Source organism: Mus pahari, chromosome 2 (genome assembly GCF_900095145.1).
Source record: "Mus pahari chromosome 2, PAHARI_EIJ_v1.1, whole genome shotgun sequence".
Lineage (NCBI taxonomy): Eukaryota > Metazoa > Chordata > Mammalia > Rodentia > Muridae > Mus > Mus pahari.
The window spans coordinates 159,137,169-159,159,076 of NC_034591.1; the positions used below are offsets into that span (position 1 = coordinate 159,137,169).

Sequence of the window (21,908 nt, forward strand, 5' to 3'; positions counted from 1 at the left end):
TCTCTCTCTGTGTGTATGTATGTATGTGTGTACATGTGCACTTCAAAAGAGGAAAGTAATGGACTCAAATCAGGTTGGGCACATTCTTTGATCACTTTAAGACACTCAGAAGGATTAAAACCGGCTATTTTAGATACAAACATGAGCATTTTATGTAAACAGCATTAACATTACATTTTCTAAAGAATATAAACAAGATAATAAACTTCAGAAAGCAGGAAATATAGAGAATCATTCATCTAACAGAACGTCATCCCTTGAGCATCAATAATCCAGCAGAATTAGTGAGAGAAACAGCCAAGATCAAAGCTCAGGGAAGCAGGGGCGGAGGACACTAGGGAAGGCAAGGGAGGGGTGTGTGCTGGGAGCTAGGCTGCCAACAGGTCTGACTGCAGAGAGATGATGCCACGAGGTATTCTCATCTGGATGACCATCCTGCCACAGAATCTGCAAAGGTGTCCCTGTTTCTTTTCTCCTAGATTCCAAAGCACCTTTCTCTCCCCTTGTTCTTCTTCCGATTCTTCCCCCTCCTCCCCCTCCTCCCCCTCCTCCCCCTCCTCCCCTTCCTCCCCCCTCCTCCTCCTGAGCTCTCATTCTCTCTTGGTGGCCATTAACCACACTGACAGTTTGACAGGCTGAAATAAGGAAATAAAACACTTAAACATTGTTTCCTGATGTATGCATTCATCTCTTCTGCCAAACACGGATATTAAGGAGATATGTCACCCTCCAGTCAGCTTGGCTCGCTGGAAGCCCAGGCCCGGGTCCGAAACTCAGCGCACCTCTGTTCCTGCCAGGAGCATGTGTAAGGGCTTCCTGTTCCCACAAGCCCTTCCCTCATCATTTGCTGTTGAACAATCCTGAGCTGTGAATTAGATTACGGCACAAAAAACTGGTTGTGCTCCAATGTTGTTTGTTTTTAACAGCAGATGTCAGTTTTATTTTTTCAAGTTTCGAATGATTGAGCCATGGCTCACGAATACCTGCTACTGTCTAAATACTATATGCCCTATAGCCAATGGAGACTTGTTTATTTTTTAAAGATTTCTAAAATGTATGTGTGTACATGTGCACATAGTCACACCCATGCACATACAAATACAGAAACGCATGGAAGCCAGAAGAGGCCATCCCATCTCCTGAAGCAGTAGTTACAGGTGTTTGTGTGCTGTACGACATGGGTTCTGGGGTACAGGCGTGGGTGTTGTGCAAGAGCAGCAAGCACTCTTCACCTAGTACTAACTCTCCAGCCCCAGTTGTAGTGCTTAAAAATGGGGCACACTATAATCTAAACAGTGACTCTCTGGACTGAACCAGTAGCAGGACCCATAGCCCAGGTCCCTGCAATCTCTGCCAGGACATAAGGAATGGATACTTCCTCCACGTTTGCCTATGCGTAGCAAGTACTGTCAGGGTCTCTAGGTCAGACCGTAGCAGGTAATCATTTACTGTTTCAGAGTTCTGGATTACGGCTTGAGAGATGAGTAGGTGCCTGGCAAAGATCGAGGGCAATGGATGACTTCCCTAAGTTCTCTGCCTTTCTCTATCCCCAGTAACATGAAGGAGAAAGCTCAAGGTGAAAGGCATACGTATATATACCCCAGACAGGGGAGGCTGCCCAGCAGGCTCGCCCCGGCTGTGAGTCTTCATGACTTTTACACACTGCTCACTACCAGCCGTGCAACAACGAACATGTTGGTCTATGGAAGATGTGAAAGAGAACCCATGTGCACTCTGATTCCCCCTGAACTCACAGTCTAGAAGACCCTTCCCAGCCCTGAGCCATGTAGAGGGCAAAGTGGCAGTTTTGTACCTGATGGAGGGTCTTTCTGTTTGACCCTAGAATGTTCCCACCCAGCGATCAGCTTCTGAGTTTTATTTTTTTTCCCCAGTTCATGAGCACTTTGGGAGACTGGACAGGCATCCTAGCTTGCAGATGCAGACACTCAGGGTGGGACCCCGACGGCCCCTCTCCCCTCCCCCTCTCCCTTCCCCTTTTCTTCTGGTCCACTGTGGTATGATCATACTCCAGCTGCCATGAATTGCACCATCCAGTGTCGCCCTTCCCACCATCGTAGCCTGAAACTGTGAGCCTAGGAAACCCTTTATTCTCCTAGTTGTCTCTGTCAGGAAATTTGACTAGAGCAACACTAACTAGCATTTAAAAATAGATGAAACACAATGGCTGCAGGAAGAGTTCCAGCACACCCAGTTGTCAACTGGGAATACACAACTCCACTTAGTTAACTTGACACAAAGTGCAGTCACCTGAGAGGAGACTCTAAGAAGGGGCTGTCTACATTGGGTTGCCCTGTGGGTAGGTCCATGGGAGGTTTGCCTTAAGGATAGTAACTGTTATGGAAAGACATAGCCCATAGTGTGTGGCACCATCCTGTAGGCTGGAACAACAGTGCAGAAACAAAGAGCCCAGACAAATGAGCACACACATGGCTCTCTCCCTGCTGCTGTGGATGTGATATGCCCTAGCTGGTTTAAGTTTCTGCTATATTGGCTCTCTCAGGATGATCTCTGGAACCTGGAATTGAAAGCTGGCATAAGCCTCTTTTATCCTGAAGATGTTTCTGTCAGGGTATTTTATCACAGCAACAGATATGAAACCACCACAGTCAAGAGCATGCTTTCAAGACTGTCCTCATGTGTGTCATACAGCAGGGGCCTAGTGAATCCTCCTTGGAAGGATGAGCAGGAGGTACCTTCTGATAAGAAGCAGTGACTGACTCGCTCTCCAAAGGATGCTTTTTAAAATTCTTTACTCGTGTAATCATCTACATTCTTGAGGTCATCAACAGGACAGATGAGACATCCATATAAAAATGAACACCTCAACGATACAAAATACAGCCACAATTAAATGACAAAACTGCTTAGAACTGAGGTTAATTTCCATTCACAAGTGACCTGTTTTGTAGACTGACAGACAGTGGTGTTGATCCGTTTAATCACAAGTGTAATGCACAGGAAAAAAAAAAAAAAAGGTCTCTCTGCTGTTGTGTTTTACCTAAACTGTTCCCCAAATAAATATTAAGTAATTCCATTTGAAGGCTAGTGTGGACATCGGAATTTAGATCCCTTTACAATAAACTCATAAGCAGTTTGTTTAATCAAGTGTTAGCTACAGTTATTATTCACAGGAATAAATGCTAGGAACACTTCCCAGTTACCTTTGGTGGTAGGGTGGAATTTTTGTCTCCCTTTTACAGAGTTTGAAACTGAAGCATAGAAGTAATGTCTTGGGTGTGGAATCACCCAAGCTCACTAAGGGCTAAAACCTGAAACCGGTTCCATTCTGACTCCAGAGGATGTTTACTTGGGGTCAAAACTCTCGCATCTTTCCCAGTGGATTTCTCCTTGGTAGTGGACTTTAAACACAGCTCTTCCACATCACTATAGCATGCAACATGAAATCCTGGTGACTCGACTTACAACTGTACAGGTGATAATACAGCCTTAATTAGACACAATCATGTAAGGCCATTCCAGGAAGGTATAAAATGTACTGTGAGCACATTACCTCTTACATCCCTCTGACATCTCTCTCCTCCCCTGTTAGACCATTTTGTTCTTCCCTCCGTGTCATCAGTACGTACATTTATCATGCAACTCTACTCTCTAGGGCCCACACCTGAGAGAAAATAAATATGGGATCCTGCCTTTTTAGATGATCTTGATTCAGTAGATTACATCTAGTTGCAAATGACCTGACTTCATTCTTCATCCCTCTGTAGTTGGACACCTAGGTAAGTTGCATAACTTAGCCATTGTGAGAAGTTCTGCGGTCAATATCGACATGCGAAGATCTTCATGATCACACAGCGCTTTTATCCCGTGAAAGGGCTACTGAGTAGGCTGTGTGGCCTTCCCTGATCACAGGATGGGAGAGCTGTGTGAGATCAGGGATGCGGAAGGCCCGAGATCTGCTCCTCCTGCGGTGGGAAGCTCGGCAGAGGGGTTTTCACCATTTTGCTGACATCAGCCTTGCTTTGGTCTTATTGGCTGTTCTCTCACATGACACAACTCGGGACAGAAGAGGAGGAGCTCTTCCTGCCGTACCTTAGCCATGCAATGCAGGTGCCGTATGAGGCACTCCATTTCTAAGCATGTACTCTCTCCATTGCAACCCAGTGTGTTCCAGTAGGCTCTCCTGGTTTTACAGAATCAGGAGACATTCACACATTCACGTGCTCTCGATCCCGCTAAACTTGTTCAACATGTATTTTATCAAGAGATGGAAAAGAGCAAAGATCTCTTGTCTTCAGTCCAGAAGGCCAAGATACCACTATGCATATCCTGGCCCAGAGGCAGGAAGACATTAGAGTCATCTAGAAAAAAATGCTCGCCTCCTTTAATGACATTTACATCTTTTCTCATCGTAGGCTCACAACTACAATTTTCACTGATAGTATAACATAAAGAAGGTGATGAGGTAAAGATGGAACAGGTTAGTGGAACTACATGGAAACAAGAAGAGAGGGAGAAAAACATGAGAGAAGAGGAAGGGAATGGGGAAAAAGTGGGGGAAGCAGGAAGGAAGTATAATAATAATAACAGTAATAATAATAATAATAATAATAATAATAATAATAATAAACAGGAATTCAGTTTCATCTTATCCAGGCCCTTTTGTAGAGCTAGGGTTGTACTTTAAGGCAAAATCCCCTCTTTCAGTACTCGGTGATCTTTTATTGCTGTGTAACTTCCTCTTCAAATAGGTTAATTACAGAGGCAATTAGGCTAGCTTCACACAGGATGTCACTATTCCCTAACATAAATAGCACAGAAACACATGTTCCAGGCAAAGAAAAATATCTGTAAAGACCAAGTTCCAGAATGCGATGGAATTCTGACCTCTAAGGTGCTGCGGGGCTAACTGTGGGGTTGAGTTTCTCTGCTGCCAATCCTGCTTGCTGACTGAGCACCACTTCTATGTTTTGTTTGCATAGATGTCCTCTTTGTGAACAAGAAGGGGGTGTGCTTAAATTACCACAACTCACAAAGCAAGAGAAATCCTGGGACCGAGTAGCCGAGCAGAAGCAAGTAGAGTAAGTACCATCTTATTAACAAGGCAAACAGACAGCTAGAACTGAAGAGGCGAACTCTATTATTAGTTTACACAAATGCTCTCATCCCACAGCCTCCTGGGTGTTTCCTCTGTGCTGTTTTACATACTCATTTTGGAAGTGAGTGGCTGCTATAGTTCTGACCAAGTACTTAACAGCACTAAGAGGTTGTTAGAATGACTTTTTAAAAAAAAAAAATCAGGATATAGGGAGCTCTAGGCAGAGGGGTCCAATCTTGGTGTTAAATGCAGCACAACAGTGCCTTCCAAATTAGCACAAGATCCCTGAACACTAATTATTGCTTGTTTGCGTCTCAAACCAAAGTGATATATGCCTCTTCAAGAGAACAGAATGATGAGTCAGATATCCAATGCCTATTCACAGAAGCCATGTCATCCTTCCTGATGGTGGCCATGAGGATGACGGGAACAGAAAGAGCACATGACACTAGACATGTGTGGTTCGGGAACTGAGTGGTATCCCTATGGTCACAGTGAAAGCGAGGTCTGAGGTAATATCCTCAGATTCATGAACACATGGCTTTCTCCTTTTCGGTCATAGTTCGGTCTATTGGTGTTAACTGGACATCTCAAGAAACATAGCCATTTGTCCAATGTAGCCTGAGTATGTCGTGCAAATTCTGTGGCTCACTGCCTTCCTTTCGGTGTGAAATACTCAGCTCACAAATCAGCCCATGAGTGAATCAGTCTTCAAGCTGCTCTGCCTGGACTTGAATTCAACTCTGTCTTTTCATAGCAGTTAAGCTGTGACAAATTATGTACACACTTTTCCTCTGCTTCTGTTCTTTCTGTTGAAAATAAAACAGACATACTGATGCTACCTGCTTCGCGAAGTGTTTAGGAAGTTGAAAACTGAATTACATACAAAAACTGCCACTGAGGTTATGCACTGGGGAAACGTCAAGGACAGCTGCCCCAAATGTCCTGCTGTGAAGAATGACGATCGACATGTGTGTGCACACACAGGCGTGTGCATGTATGCACACATTTAAGTTGTGTTGTTTTTCTTTATTAGAAAACAGAACTTTTTTTCTAATAAGTGATAAGTTATGATCATCAAATAATACGTTTAAGTGGTAGTTAAAATTCTACAGAAAAAGTGAAACCTGAAACTGTTTATAGCCTAGAGTCTTCCCACAGTTTGACTGACATAAGATCCCCTAGGGGATGTTAACCCATGCCTACCTGAGTGTGGAACAGCTGAGCGAGTCTTGGGTGGACTCTGTTCTACTCCGGGTGCACAGAGTCAATCCTGAAGACCAACAGATGGACAGCAAATGGAGAGCCCCCTTCCGGAAGCTGAGTGAAGCCACGGGGACTTCACAGATAAGTTTTTGCCCACAGAGCAGCAGCTGGACAGCTTCTGTTCAACCTTTCAGCCCCATTTCCTCCAGAGAGTTTGGTAGTGGGTGGTTAAATCAACGAAGTCAGTAGGCAAATCAGTTGTTTTGACTACAGTGCCTGCAAATACGGGGTTGCATGCATGTGCATACCTTCTGCCACGGATGTTCCAGAAGGCCGCTGTAGAACTGATAAAGAAGCTTTTCCCTACAGTGCCTTCAAGGGAACAGCCAAATAAATGATGCCTGTGATTACAGGTCACACACACCACGGATTCAGCCTCATCATCTTTCCATTCAGGGATGTCCTGCTGAGATTTTAGCTAGGATACCTCTAGGTTTTTGAATTACTGATTTTGTATTTCTGGCCACTACAACAACCAATTTGGACACACTTTGTGGGTAACCAGATCAATAGTGTAGACATTAATTCTTAAGGGGTCATGGGGGAAGGAAAGCGACTAGAACAGTTGGCCTGTAAAGTAGACTAGAAAAATCACTAGGAGAACCACAGACAGTGAACATAACCGGTCCCTTCACAGCCCGCTGCTTTTTGCACAGATTGAAGCAGAGGGTGATTCAGATCAGCTCTGATGGAGACCCAGCACCAGGTGAGCAAGAAGCAGCAAAGAGCAAGGCTAGCGTGTGCCCTCTAATTCAGCATCTTAAAGGAAAAGCCATGCTGATCAACCACAAGGATCATAAATGACCAACCAGAAAGGGATGGGGGGCGGGGAGAGAGCTCAGTGGTAGAGGACTTGCCTAGATTGAGTGACCGACCTTCTGATTTCAATCTCAGTACTGGGATTGAGAGGAAATAAAACAGCCAACTCTAGAATGGTGGTACTTCTCTCAAATTCTCTAGGAGCTCAGAACGATCACAGTCAGTTGAGATACCACAGCGAATAAAAGGCAAGTGTTAGCATTCAAACATGATCCAAGCAGGAAGATGTCATGAGTCCCCCCACAGCATCAGGGAAGCTGAGAATCCTTACCCCCTCAGTGTCAGTCACAAAAAATCAAATTACGACATCTACTGTATGCTAACTAAAAGCATATCAGAATAGACCGATGTCAAACTGTTTACAGTTACAACGCTGTTATTTCTTTTGTTCATATTTAATGTTATTGAGAGGATGAAAGCCTGCCTTGAGAAAGATGCCATGCAACCCTGAGAATTGTACCCCAGGTTTTCTTCCGTTTGCTTTGTCCCTCTCCCCCATTTTCTTTCTCATTCATCTGTTGACATTATCCGACACAAGTAACAACAGCAGTTCAGCTTAACTTCCAGCACATAGCCCTCCAGTTCCCCTCCCTCCTCCTTTGGTGCCACCTGTGGAGTCTGGCCAGGAGCAGTGCCAGAGAGAGGGCCAGCCCTGTTCCCTGTTTGAATGCCTCTGTGTATATCCAAGGCTTACCTCAGTGACCATTTACAACATTGAGTCGAAGAGAGTGGGTTAATTCTAACCCGCTGAATAGTCAGCACTTCTAAGCCAACTGGCTACACGGAACAAAATATATGGCCAAGGGCAGAATTTACAGCAATAACGTTTATGTATTGTGTTACTCCTAGGACAATCCAATTTATAAAGTGCCTATTGTGTATACATAAGGCACGACTGTAAATCACTACATTAAACAGTGTCAACTACCAATACACAAGTTTCCCCCTAAATTCTGCACACTGAGATCGATGGTGGTTTTCTTCTTAACGAAAGCATGTTTTAAAAGAAAGAAAGAGAGGGAGGGAGGGAGGGAGGGAGACAAAAAAGGAAACCATTTTAGATTCGTGCTGGGTGAACGCATCCCCATATATAGGGGCAGGTGTCTGCTGTATGACTTACACACCTTTGAAACATCTCTGGGGAATATTAACCTTCTCAGCAAGAGAGAAATGTCCACAGCATAAGCTGGGGATGTGGCAAGAGCTTGAGTCTGACACCAACATTAGCCTTGTATTCTTTCATCCTCAGTGGAGAACAGATCTAAAATAAGCGGACAGGGAAAACCTCTTTTTGGCATCTGCTAGTCCACATTGATCTACAGGCCCTTGAAAACCCGAGAAATGAAGCATTATTGATCTCTCACAAAATTATTTCACTATGCTCTGACTCACAATGAAAACCCAAAGCCCAATCAGTGGCTGAAACCTATCAAGACTTGTGAATGAAGGACTAGGAGAAGAGCTTGCTGAGCAATCTGGAGGTCCCAGCTAAAGCCGCATGTGGTAGTGTGCACAGTCACTCTGGTGAGACAGGAGAAGCACCACAGCTCATGGGCCAGCTAGCCTGCTATACGCAGCAGGACACAATAAGATGAAATGTTGTCCTTTGACCTCCATGCCATGTATATAACGGTACACACTCACACGAATGCACACACACACATACACACACACACACACACACACGCACACATACACATGCACACACATACACGCACGCACGCACGCAGATATCTTGAAGTGAAACTCTAGTGCATGCACACATTTTCTCTGAAATTCTAGCCCACAACTTACTCAGAATGCAAATCTCTTGAAACCTAAGCTCTCAGGTGTGGATTAAAAATAATTCTGTTTCCCTATATGTTCCTTAGAATCACTTGCAGGGGATGAGCTGTGAGGCCGTCCAGGCAGCTGAACTGGGCGACGCTTAGAAAAGCGTGAAGCAGTCTGCGCTGCTTCTCTTCCATTTAGACAGGGCAAAGGGCATGTGCTTTCTTCCTCCTCCACCCACAGCCTTCAAATATCCTTTGACTTGTTTGAGACAAAATGATGAAAAGCTTTAACATTTTTTTTATAGGTTAGAATAACCTTCTGTCTTTAACAAAAGCTCATTTCTCCACACACGATGGATGACTGACACTTCCATAGAGAAAAGCAACTCCCTATCTTGGTTAAAGTTAAAACTAAAGTTGAAAAGCACGAAAAGGAATGTATATTTAAAAAAAAAAAAAAACTGTGCTCAATTCTGAATGGATGAACGACCCACCGCTTTCCAGACCCAGGGAGGCACACTGTGAGGAAGGCGGGGAGGATGTGAAGAGTCAAGCTATGCAAGAGAGACTGAGACACACAGACTTCCTGACTGAACCGAGAACCTGCTGCATCACTTGGTATTTCACGGCAGTTGTTTCTGTTTTTAATTCGCTCAATAATCTGAAAAGTCTGATACCCCACAATTTTTGTAGGAAGGCTCTGAAAGATCGTCTCCTCTCCTAATTGGTGGGGGTTGGTAGCATTGATAACCAATTTGGGACTTTCTTCATAACCAAGTCTATCATCCTCAAGGAGTGAGATCAGTCACAAATAGACGATTCTGGAAGGTTCTGGCTAGAGATCTCCAGTCATGAGGAAGGGAGCCTAGCTCAGAGGATTTCTAACCAGGAAGAGAATGGAACAGTGACACACTGAGACTTTCCTCTTCAATCAAGTTGATTCCTCAGTGAATCAAGAAAATCTCAAGCCAAGTCCTTCCGAATCCACTCAGAGATAATTGGGAAAAAAAATATCATCACAGAACCTAGAGGTCACAGGCTTGCCTAGACTACTTTGCAGTGAGCCGGGGGAATTCTCCTATCTGTGCCTCCCAAGTGCTGAGAGTATAGCTATGTGCCACACTCAGCTTTTACAGGGTCACCAGGAATCGGAACGGGAATCCCGTTCTTGCTTGGCAGACACTTTACCAAAGTAGCCATCTTCCCATCTCTCAGAGTGACTTTTCGGGTAGTGAACCCTCATGTTTAGCACACAGCATCCATGAAGCCTTTTATTCCAAAACCCTTCCTCTGAAATGAAGTCCCGATGCCTTGTCTACAGACAAGGTGAGACTGATGTTACTCTGTGCATCAAGAGAGAAGCCCGTCTACATGGCTTCTGGGAAAGAGGATTTTTATACCTTGGTGGATGATACTGTTGCAGAAACACTACAGCCACCATCTTGCTGCCAAAGGATGCCAGCAACTGTCTGTATGCGTTATGTAAGGTAGCTAAGAGATGGATAGGAATGGGATGCAGTTATAATAAATAGTTCAATCCAGAATTTAGCTTTGCTCTTTACTTTTCACTTTCATTAATAAGTAGCACGCGTGTGAATGGGCCACACTTTAACCACCTCCCAAATGTTTGTGTCGCTGACTCCTGTTTAATGTTGCCTGGCTATCTCTTCTTATCTTCACTATTGGCTCATCCTTTACCCATCCATGTTGCCAAAACCACATACTATACACTACTTCTGAAATCACTATTGAATCTTTCCCCCTTCCATAGTATACACAACGTAGGAATATTTTTCACATATCAGAAAAAGAGAGGCAAGAAGTCAGGTAGAGAGAAAAACATTACTTAAAAGAAGGATTACAATATAAAGCCATTTCCTATGTTTCATGAGGAATGACACTGACTGATAATTTACTTGGACACATACAAAAATATGTTTTTGCTAAACCAATATATGTAGTATAGATTAGCAAGAATAATATGCATCCATTCCAATTTCAATTCTGACCGCACTTGGCTGTCATAATTATGATATGCCGAAAAGTAACGGCCAGGGTTTAAAGCACTTGCCCCCTTTCCTTTGAACGGGATCTATAAATGCCAAGAGGAGGTATTTTAGATTAAGTGAATAGATTAATAAACATCCTTGGGATGTCTATCGTTAAGGCTGATTTATTTCCTATGGCAGCAGTAACTCAAAGAAATGCCACAATATTCCAAAAATATTGCATGTTGCTGTCTCCACCATGCAACGTAATGACACCATGTGAGAATGACGCTATCCAGTCTTCCACAGTACTAATTATTCACAACAGTCAACAGACACTAAACCACTCGAGTTTACGTGGGCACCAGCACGGGAACCACTCATATTTATAACACTGACAAATGGCCTTTCATTTGCAAATTTATAGTGTATCCATAATTTCTTGAGGGAACTGAGAGTTTCATTCAAAAAAATTGCCACAACATTTATCTACGCAAGGATGATGGATATGGACTGTGAAATTAAATGCTTTTAAAAATTAAAATCATAACGCCAAGGAAAAAGATGTGTTCCATCCTGCATTCTCACACATTTAAGTAATGACCGCTCTTAGTGCTTACAAGGCTTGACCCAGACAGTGTGCTAATGTGTATTAACTATATCCAAGCATGCTGTTGTTAAAGCTGTACCAGGAACTACTACACATTCCCAATGTGAATTGCTGGTTTCACCTTCTGATTCTGAGCTCCTGTTTTAAGCTATGCCATTCAATTATATGAGTAAAACAGAATGTTTCTCAATTGCTTCGTTGTGTTTAGGTCTTAACCCTATTGTATACAGCAAACTATTATAGTTTTATCATCATGCCGAAGTAAACATATACTTTCATTGAAAAATATCAAAATATAAATGGAAAACATTTCCTGGGATAATCAACAAGAATGATTGTCAATGCATGAAGAATAAAAGGCAGTGCTAGGTGACATCTCTTCCCTGCCTTCCTTTACAAACATAAGGACTTTTCAAGCAAAATGATGTGTGAGTGTGTGTGTGAGTGTGTGTGTGTGTGTGTCTGTGTGTGTGTGTCTCTGTGTCTGTGTGTGAGTCTGTGTGTGTGTCTGTGTGTCTGTGTGTGTGTGTCTGTGTGTCTGTGTGTCTGCGTGTGTATGTGTCTGTGTGTGTCTGTGTGTATGTGTGTGTCTGTGTCTGTGTCTCTGTGTCTGTGTGTGTGTCTGTGTGTCTGTGTGTCTGTGTGTCTGTGTGTCTGTGTGTATCTGTGTCTCTGTGTGTCTGTGTGTGGGTCTGTGTGTGTGTGAGTGTGTGTGTGTATGTGTGTGTCTGTGTGTCTGTGTCTCTGTGTGTGTGTCAGTGTGTCTGTGTGTATGTGTGTGTGTCTGTGTGTGTGTCTATGAGTGTGTGTGTGTGTGTAGGGATTTTTTTTATAAGTTAGTAAAATTTGATCCTGAGTTTGATCATTTAACAAAATTATGTAAATGTTAATCGATCATCAACTTGTCTTTCTTCAACATTAACTACATCAGTCCAAAACCCATGGTTCCAAATGGTGACAAAGCAGAACACTTCGTACATGAAGAAGAGGTTTCCTGCTTAACCCCCCCCCCCAAGGTAGCATCCGTCACACTGGCAGCTTGCTACGTACCCTTACCGGCTTGCTAGCTCCTTGTGGGCAGGAACAGCCTCATCATCATCTTTGGGTCAACAGCATCCAGTACAGCACCTAGAACATACACACAGCCCGTGAATGTGCTTGAATGCACCCTGTGCTGACTGGCTTCTACTGGAAGGTGCTGATCGATGACGTAACCACTCTTCCCTGTAAAATGCCTTATTAGGACAGCCCACCTCCTCACCACACCGTGACAACTTTACTGTGAACATTTAATCCTCAACAATAATGCTTTCAAAAATCTTCATTCTACTTTTATGATATCCTCTTGTGTTTAATACTTTTTTTTTACTCTTTAAGAATTGTATACAGTATTTGGATCATATTGCCCCAACACACACACACATCTACTCCTGCCACAATCGCCTCAGTGACCCATACCAAACGTCAACTCCTCTTTATTATCTACTGAGTCCAAACTTAGTATGACCTAAATATGCATGGATGTGAAGCTATCTACTAGACCATAATGTTGACGACCGTTCTAGATCACATCTGGAACTAACTAAAACTCAAACTGCTGAGAACAACTCAGAGATTTTCTTGGTTAGATCCTTTTAGGCAAGGAAACTCATGCTACAGCTAGATCATTCTAGGTAGGAAGACCTGCCCATAACCTGGGCCATGCCTTCAGGGGTCAGCTACATGAAGAACATGAAGAAGAAAGGGGTCAGCTACATGACGAACATGAAGAAGGGGTCAGCTACATGACGAACATGAAGAAGGAGGCTCTCACTCTTTCCTTGCTTGCCCTGACTTTTGGTGGCAGGTTCACTCTCTCACTGGTTTTCGAGCTTACTGACTCTGGATGTTGGCATATACTGAAGACCATCTAAGACAGTCAGCCTCATGGACTGAACAACTATTGGGTTGTTTGTCTTTCCATAAGAAGAAAACCATCCTTGGAATCGTTAGGTCGCAGCCTGTAATCAAGAGAGGCCCGATTAGTGCACTGGTTGACATACCAGGAGACATACTCCTCAAGAAAGTTGACTTTCTTTCCTCAGTGCTCATCAACTGTCAACAACTCCTAAGTTACAGGAGCAGCCTCATGAGCCCCTCCTTCAACCGGGAAGAATACTAAATAGCTGGATCTTTTGCAGATCTTGTACAGGTAACTAAAGCTTCTTCAAGTTCGTGGACGCAACAGCCCTGTTGTATCTAGATGACCCTGCTTCATAGCAGTCTCCCCTGACCTCTGACACCCACTGTCTTACCACACGATCTTCCTTAAAGGCATTCTCTGAGCCTTGAGTGCAGCCACTGTATCAGAGCACCTCCACAGACATTTTCTCTCTGCACTTGGACAAGTTGTAGATCTCTCCTTTAACCATCAACCACTGCAAAAGAACGTTCTCAATGTGTGCTAGGAACTGGTCTAATCTGACCCATGGCCCAGATGGGCAATCATCTTTTTGTTTTGCGGACATAATGCAGATCAGTATTTGGAATCGTGCCCATTAGAGTTGGGCTCATTTTAGGTAAATTACTTTGTCTTGACAAATGCAACTATCTTCAAAATATGATGCCTTTCTAACACTCTTGTCAAAGGAAGATGAGGTGATCTTAGCATACACAGCAATGTCTAAGGCAGGGTTTTTGTTACTTGAGGATTCTCCCTCAAACAAATGGCTTTCTCCCTCAGTATCAGAAGGTGATATCCTGCAACCCAGAACATTATAGGTGTATATTTGGTTACAGGCCTTGTCCTGCCTATAATCTTCCAGTGCGATTTGTGATGGGGACTTTGGACCATGTAAGTTCTGCAACCATTAAAGGCTAAAAACTAAAGCCATTGGCTCAACCCAACATCCAGGAAGAACCGGAGACTAAAGGGCAACCCTGTGGACAGTATGCAATCAAGTCTTCAAACTCGGGGAACAAAAGATTGGTGTGAACTTCTCTTTGTTGATAATGCCCAGTGCAGAATATCCCATGTTGCTGTCAGTAGCACATCTGTAAAGAAAGTCCTATGATTACTGCTTCTCCATACTCTGCCCATATCTTCTCTTGGTTGCTTCTATTCTGCATCCTTTCTCTGTAGTCAGCTGTGAGTCTATAAGGTTTGTCCTGAAAATCTGAGCAATTTGTGAAATCAGAGAATGGTTGTAGGAACCCCCACTCATAACTGGTGTTAGAAGTAAGATTCATCTGGCCCCCTCTTTCTTTAACCTTGCTTTAACAGTGACTACCTGGGCAGCTAGTCCCCCAGCCCATGCCCCTGTTGTAGATACACAGGGTCTAAAATAGCACTGAAAGGTAACTGCTTTGACTACTCAAGTAAGCTTAAAGATCTCATGGTTTAAATCCTTGGCCTGGATGATGTTTACATAGAGATTACAAGCTATTGTTTATCTTGTGCTATGTAAACAGCAACCAGCCCAAATTCTCCATTAATAAATTCATAACAACAAAACTGTTTGCACATTTGTTCCTGTTTGGTAATATGAATGGTTAGTGATATTTCAGAAGATATGTTAGACTGACCAAGACCAGATATTAAAAAGTGACTTCATTAAAAAAAATCAAATGGTTTTAAATAAAATATTAATGAAATTGTTTGCTTTTCCTAAGAACTTGGGTTATTTCACATAACTTTCTACTTATCTATCTGAGATTTTTTTCTTATTAAATTACTAGTAACATTTTAGTAGATAGACTTAAAAGTTGGCCCTCAACATCTCCCCACCTCGTAAGTATACAGTGCATGTTTTACATGAGGATGTGTGTGAGCAGGGTTTGTTTCTGTGAGTGGTTGATTGGGTGACACAATTGCCTTTCATGTGTATGGTGAAGCTTTCATGTGTATGGTGAAGTCTTGTAAGTGTCTGAAATCAGCCCAGAGATAAAAGGTTGAGAGCTGGGACAGTTCTGTTCAGTGAGAAGGATTGTTTCCAACACTGCTGTGTTCAGGGTGGAAAGGGCAGAATGCTGGGGATAGAAGGTAGATTCTAGAGGCAACACATGATCGAGCTAGCAAGAAATAGGGGCCTCAGACCTACATCCAGAAAGAACTAAATTTTACAACAAGAAGAGTTAGAAATGTTGTATTTAGAGCATCTACAAATAAAAGCACAGCCTGGCCATCCTGAAGTACAAGCCTTGTGATATTCCAAATAGCAAGGACTAGAACCAGCTGGGCCCTGTGATGCAAAACAGTGAGCTAATGTCTAGGTATCATTTTAGCCACTGAGCTTGTGACCATTATTTTTACAGGGAAAAAAAGAACATAGGAAAATGCCAATCTTAAGAGACTTCTGTTTAGTTTTTCAAGTAGAAAACAAGAAGCTCCTGGTGGCCATATTGAACTAGTCATGTAGACACCTTGCAGTACTGGTGACTCTTGGATCCCCTTCGAATGAAAAACAGAACCAAGTGCCAGTCCATACTTACTACTTATACAATCAAACAGTTCCCTACTTTAACTCTTCTCCTAGGTTGTACTGAAACTATGTGTAATCACTTACTTCAGGCTGGTCTTATCCCTTTTTAAAGGGATGTAATTAGGTAGCAGATAACTCTTCTGAGGCGAATGTCCACAGAATATTTCACACAAAACACAGAGTTCCTAAAGTAGTTGGTGATTGGGATCGCTCTGGAGGGCTCTGCGGTGAGTTCAGCAGGATGTGTACCGTAGGGGTTCATCTAGTATTCAGCATCAGGACCACATCTTCTCCACAGAACACAGAGTACTCCCATTCAAACAGGACCTACATGGCTTCAACTCAGAGCCATTTGCTCACTGAGGCACCAACTATTGAAGCATAGACAACATGCAAAATTCTATCTATTCCAAGTGGCAAGGAGATGGAACATACACAAGGGTCTATTTGTTACTGGATAGTACTTTTAAAAATTCACTTTCCAACAACTAAAAGAGGAAAAGTTATACCAGGTGGGTGTGGTGGTACATACCTTTTAAGCCCTGGTCCCTCAGAGAAGCAGAGGCAGGCAGATCTCTGAGTCTGAGGTCAACCTGATCTACAAAATGAGTTCCAGAGCAGCCAGGGCTGCACAGAGAACCCCATCTCAAGAACCATAAACAAACAAATAAATAAGACTACATATATATATATATATATATATATATATATATATATATATATAACAATATGCATTCAACTGCAATATCACAATCAAACTCTTACTTGGAAAACCTTGGGCATAAATAGATGCCCCCTCCCTGACTCTCATTAAATACTGTACCTTAAAGATACAGAATTTATCAAGTTGCATTTAAACTGTACCAGACTGGGGTCGACACTTTCCCTAAACAAAGTACAGGACAACAGTGCACCCCAGCTTGCTAGGGCTGGTGCAGACACCTTAGCCCAGTGCTCTGGCAATGGAGGCAGGAAGATCAGAGTTCAGGCCATCTTCGACCACATCATGAGTTCAAGGCAGTGCAGGGTTTGCGCCCCTGAGTGGCTTATTGATTAGCCGACTCCCTCTCACACGAGTTATGTGGGGAGGCTTAGGCTAATCACATCTCCTCATCTCCTCGTGACAAGCAGTGCTGCCCAGGATTCCTCCTGAAAGTTAAAGTACCGACTGTCCCCAGCTCAATGGCATGTGACTTATGATGTTTTGACTTTATGGTGGCACAGGATTATACTCTTACAACTATTCTGCTTCTGACTTTGAGTGCAGTATCCAATAAATCACGCAGAATGTCCCACACTAATATAAATTAGGCTTTACGTTAGACGTTTGCCCAATCGCAACCTAACATAAGTTTCTGATTAAGCAGGATTGGGCTCTGTTCCAATATTGGCTTAGTAAAGGGCATCGCTTATATCTGATGCCATCAACTCTTGATGAGTGGTTCTGGATTAAGAGGCTTGGAGGTCAAGAAGCATCTATGAACAACATATACATCCTGAAGGAGGGGAGCAAGAACTGAGGTGGAAGTAAGGATTAATCACAACTGGGGTGGGAGGCATGGACCTGGGAGGGAAAGTGGGTAGGGGTGGGGAGGGAACAGGAAACTTGATTTGTTATTGGGTGAGGGAAATGGACTGAAGCCTTGAGGGCCAGGAGGAAGAATTGAAACAGGCAACCTCAGGAGGTAAGAGGCTGGGGGGACCCTCCAGAATACACCAGAGACCTGGGAGGTGAGAGACCCTCAGGACCCAAAGGGAGGGATCTTAGATGAAATGTTCCACAGTAGGGGGAGGGAACTTATAGAGCCCACCTCCAGCAGGAAGACAGGGCATCCAATGAGGTCATTCCACAGTCAAAACTCTGACCCATACTTGTTCCTGTCTGAAAGAACTACGGGGATGGAAATGGAGAAGAGGCTGAGGAAAAGAAGGTCTAGTGACAGGCACAAAGTGGGATCCAGCTCAAGGGGAGGCCCCAAGACCTGATACTATTACTGAGGCTATGGAGTGCTCACAAAAAGGGACCTAACATGACTGCATTCAGAAAAACCCAACAAGCAGCTGAAAGAGTTCGATGCAGATATTTGCACCCAACCAATGAACAGAAGAAGCAGCTGACCCCTGTTTTTGAATTAGGGAAGGCTGAAAGAAGCTGAGGAGAAGGGCGATCTTGCAGGAGGACCAGCTGTCTCAATTACTCTGGATCCCTGAGATATCTGAACCACTGGACCACCAAACAGGCAGCATACACCAGCTGATATAAGGCCCCCAACACGTATATAGCAGAGGATTGCAGGGTCTGTGTTCATTCAGAGATGATGCACCTAACCCTCAAGAGACTGGAGGCCCCAGGGAGTTTAGCAATCTGGTGGGTAGGAGGTGGGGACATCCTCATGGAGACAGGAGGTCAGTGGGACATGGAACTGTTGGAGGGTGGGTTGGGGGAGGAAATAAAATCTGGAGTGTAAAAAAAAATTTAAGAATAATATACAGACAAAAAAAAAAAAAGCCTATGAAGTGACTTCCAATGCCAGATACACTTGAGGTCCAGAGTAAAGATAACTGTTCTTCTCCCTGAACACATCTTGAGGAAATTCTGAGTTTTCTAAAGACATGGATGTTATAGACAGCTTTCTTCTTGATATTTTGTACAAATTTTCATATGCAGCTTTGTGTAATATTAAGTATATTTAATGATTGAGAGGTAGAGAGACACTAAAACTGAATAGTGACGTTTCAAGTAGTGGCAGATGCAGGATGGGATTAAAATACAAGGCCATGACCTAATCAATGGCCTTTCTTGGAGTCTTACAGGCATGGGACTGGTGGGTAAGGCTGGCCTCTCCTAAAAACTAATATGAGTACTCTACCCTTCCCATCTGAGCTCAGGGCAGACAGGGGGACAGAGAAACTAACAAATAGAGATGGAGGATGTGACATGGAGTGGGTTCGATTTTTTTTTTACTATTATGACTTTTGAAATGGGGTCTCTTGGCACAGGATGGCTCTGAACTCATTATGTAGCCAAAGATGACCTTGAACTCCCGATTCTCCTTCCTCTACCTCCAGAGTACGAGGATTATTGGAACAAACCAGTTTTATGTGTTGCTAGGGATGGAACCCAGAGTATCACACAAGCCAGACAAGCAATCGACAGCTGAGACACAACCATCCCAGCAGTCAGTGTGCCTGGAGTCACCTGACCAGAAAGGTGGTATACTGGAATGGCAAGAGACCATAAGCACAGGTCCATCCTTCTTTGCATTTTAGAGTAAAAACAGGTGAAGTTTAATCCTTTAAATATGTCTCAAAGTTATAATATTCTACCAAAAATATTTCTGCTTAAATAATTCAACTTGATGTTCAATAATATTTCTCTCCCTACACTCTCTATTCATACTGGGTTCCTGTGACTCCTGTGCTGTTGACAGTGACGCGTGACTCCATTCATTACTCAAGATGAGCCAAGAACATCAGTCCCCTTAGAATCAACAAGAAAGGTGGCCCCTGATGGTTTCTGCCAGCCTACAGCACATGTCCTAGTGTCTCCCTGTGAACTCTCCTGAAAGGATACTGACCTAAAATCTTAAAGGGCAGAAATCTGAGGCACTATGGTAACGTGTCTAAGTTAAGCCCTAAAGTCATGGACTTCCTTTCGTGAACTCTAAGAACTTTCCCATTTTCTGTCTAGTACGGAGCAACACACACACACACACACACACACACACACACACACACAGAGGGAGGCACACAGGGAGGAAGCCATGTTACCTATGCTATCTCGGAAAGTGGCTGACATGTGTGGAATTTGTGTGGCTGCTCTACCAGCTGACAAGAAGTCACTGACCTTCCTTAGAGTCACAGACCAAGACTTCAACAGTTCCCCGTTATAGAAAGGAGAATCAGGAACAGTGGCGGCAAGGGATGGATGCCCTGCATGAGGCAGAGATGAGTAGAGACTCTCACAACAAAGACAAACGGCTTCCATGTTTCATCGCAGGTTCCCCGGTTAGATGCTGAGCTGTGAGCTCTACACACAGCATCTGATTTTGTGCTCACAGCCACCTTATGACAGGAGCCCTTTTATTTGACCCATCTTATAGACCAGATACAGGGCACACTGGATTAAGAAAAATGTGCAAGGTCACACAGCTCAAGCTCTCCTACGCACCCCCAGCAACTATACCCAGGGATTCAAATAAAACACCATGTGAAAGAACTTGCAGCACAAGAACGTATACAACTACCATGGATTCGAGGTTTACACGGTCATATCTGAAGCAAAACTCAAAATATAGAAAAAGCACACTGACTTAAATTTCTGAGGTCATGGGACTTGAATGTCAGCCAAGGGGGCCATGAAGGGAATAGTTCTTTTTCCTCTGTGTGTGCAATGTGAGTGTGAGTGTGTATAGCCACTAGAGACTGACTGACTTCCAGCACCTTTTCTAACCAGTGTCTACCTCATGTTTGAGATCTGACAGTCTCTTCTCCAAACCTGGATCTGTGCAATTGGCCAGCAAACTCCAGAGATCCTCATCGCTGCACACAGCCCTGGACAAATGCAGATTTGTTTCACCACAACTGTTGTTGTTTGGGGGGGGGGGTTGTTAGGAGGATCTAATTCAGGCCCCTTGTACAACAAGCACGTTGCTGGCTGAGCCATCTCTTGGGCCCATTTTATTTCAGACAAGTCCACTGAGGCAGCATGGGCCTGGGCTGCAGTCGAAAGTCTCCCCCTCCCACCCCCCATCTCCATGCCCTGTCTTTGAGTTGGCATTCCTTCTGCTCTTTCTGGAATACCCTTAGAAAGAAGTAGTCTTCGGATTCTGCTCCCACTGAAGTGTGATCCTCTGTCTCATGCAGAGTCTTCATCTGTGAAATGTGAGACTTAATTACACCGACTCCATCCAGCTGCCTGGGAGAAGAGTGATTGCCACACATGGATACACAGACCCTTCCCGGTGCCCGCTGGACACTTGCTATTAAGACAATAGTGACTTCACATTTGGAAATGAGATGTTCAGGCGATGGACAGCCACTCTGCTGCAAAGAGGAACTCCTACGGCCAGTTTCCAGCATCTGCAATATGCCAGCCTCATAGTCTGAAAGCTCTGCTGCTTACATTCCTAAGCACCCCCTCTAGACACAGAACTAATCTCGGTCAGCAGGGGAGGACAGGAAGTGCTCAAAGTCATTTTACTAGAAAAGTTGGAAGGCGAGGACATGGCTTCCGCCTCCAGCTTCATCATGGTGCTTGGACCCTGCAAACCAGATCATGTCCCGAGACTCAGTTTCCCTTTTCAACCTTTGCCATCAAGTCATCCCTCTGGAGTTTCCTTAAAGTCTCTTTAGCATGCAGACTTTCTATATTAATTCTCAAAACCCTTACCAAGTAAATTAATTCCAAAATCCTCTCCTTTTTCTGATTTGCTTCAGAGTCCCTGCCATCACTAATTTGGGTGGAATGATAGTAAAAACATATGTGCTTTGTGATTCAATCAGTCTTTAATCTTAAAAGTGTTCCCATGGGTGGGAGACACAGAGGGCATGTCCCTTCACCCCATCCTTGGCACAGCCCACCACTCACTCAAGAGATCAGGACTCATCAAGGAGGAGCCAGCCTCGTACAGCTTTAAAATGACTTCACTCCCATATTTACATATTTTTAATAGGGCTATGATGAATCTCCTTCCGCTTGACTCCTATTTTGAGCTGTGATATTTTAATCTCCATTCTTGCTGCAACTTACCAGATGAATGTGCACTGTGACAGAGCTCAGAGGAAATCGTATAAATAAAGCGAAGTGGAGCTATGACATCCCACATTTTATAGCTTTTTTATTGTAGCTGAAGCATAAACAGAGCACAGCTGTGTTATACTTACTGCTGAGAGCGTTCCCTCGTCTTCACCCCC

The 21,908-nt window shown here is 43.7% G+C and overlaps 1 protein-coding gene across 5 annotated transcripts in view; it reads right to left on the bottom strand.

The window, feature by feature from the left end:
• Positions 1–21,908, bottom strand: part of Sox5 (SRY-box transcription factor 5) — a 943,592-nt gene that overhangs the window by 741,423 nt on the left and 180,261 nt on the right. For 3 of the 5 annotated variants that reach the window (XM_029534569.1, XM_029534566.1, XM_029534571.1), the window contains exon 3: positions 12,583–12,660. The gene's annotated coding sequence lies outside the window, so the exon portion shown is untranslated. The remainder of the gene's footprint in view (positions 1–12,582; positions 12,661–21,908) is intronic. The other 2 variants (XM_029534576.1, XM_029534568.1) reach the window with 1 other exon arrangement.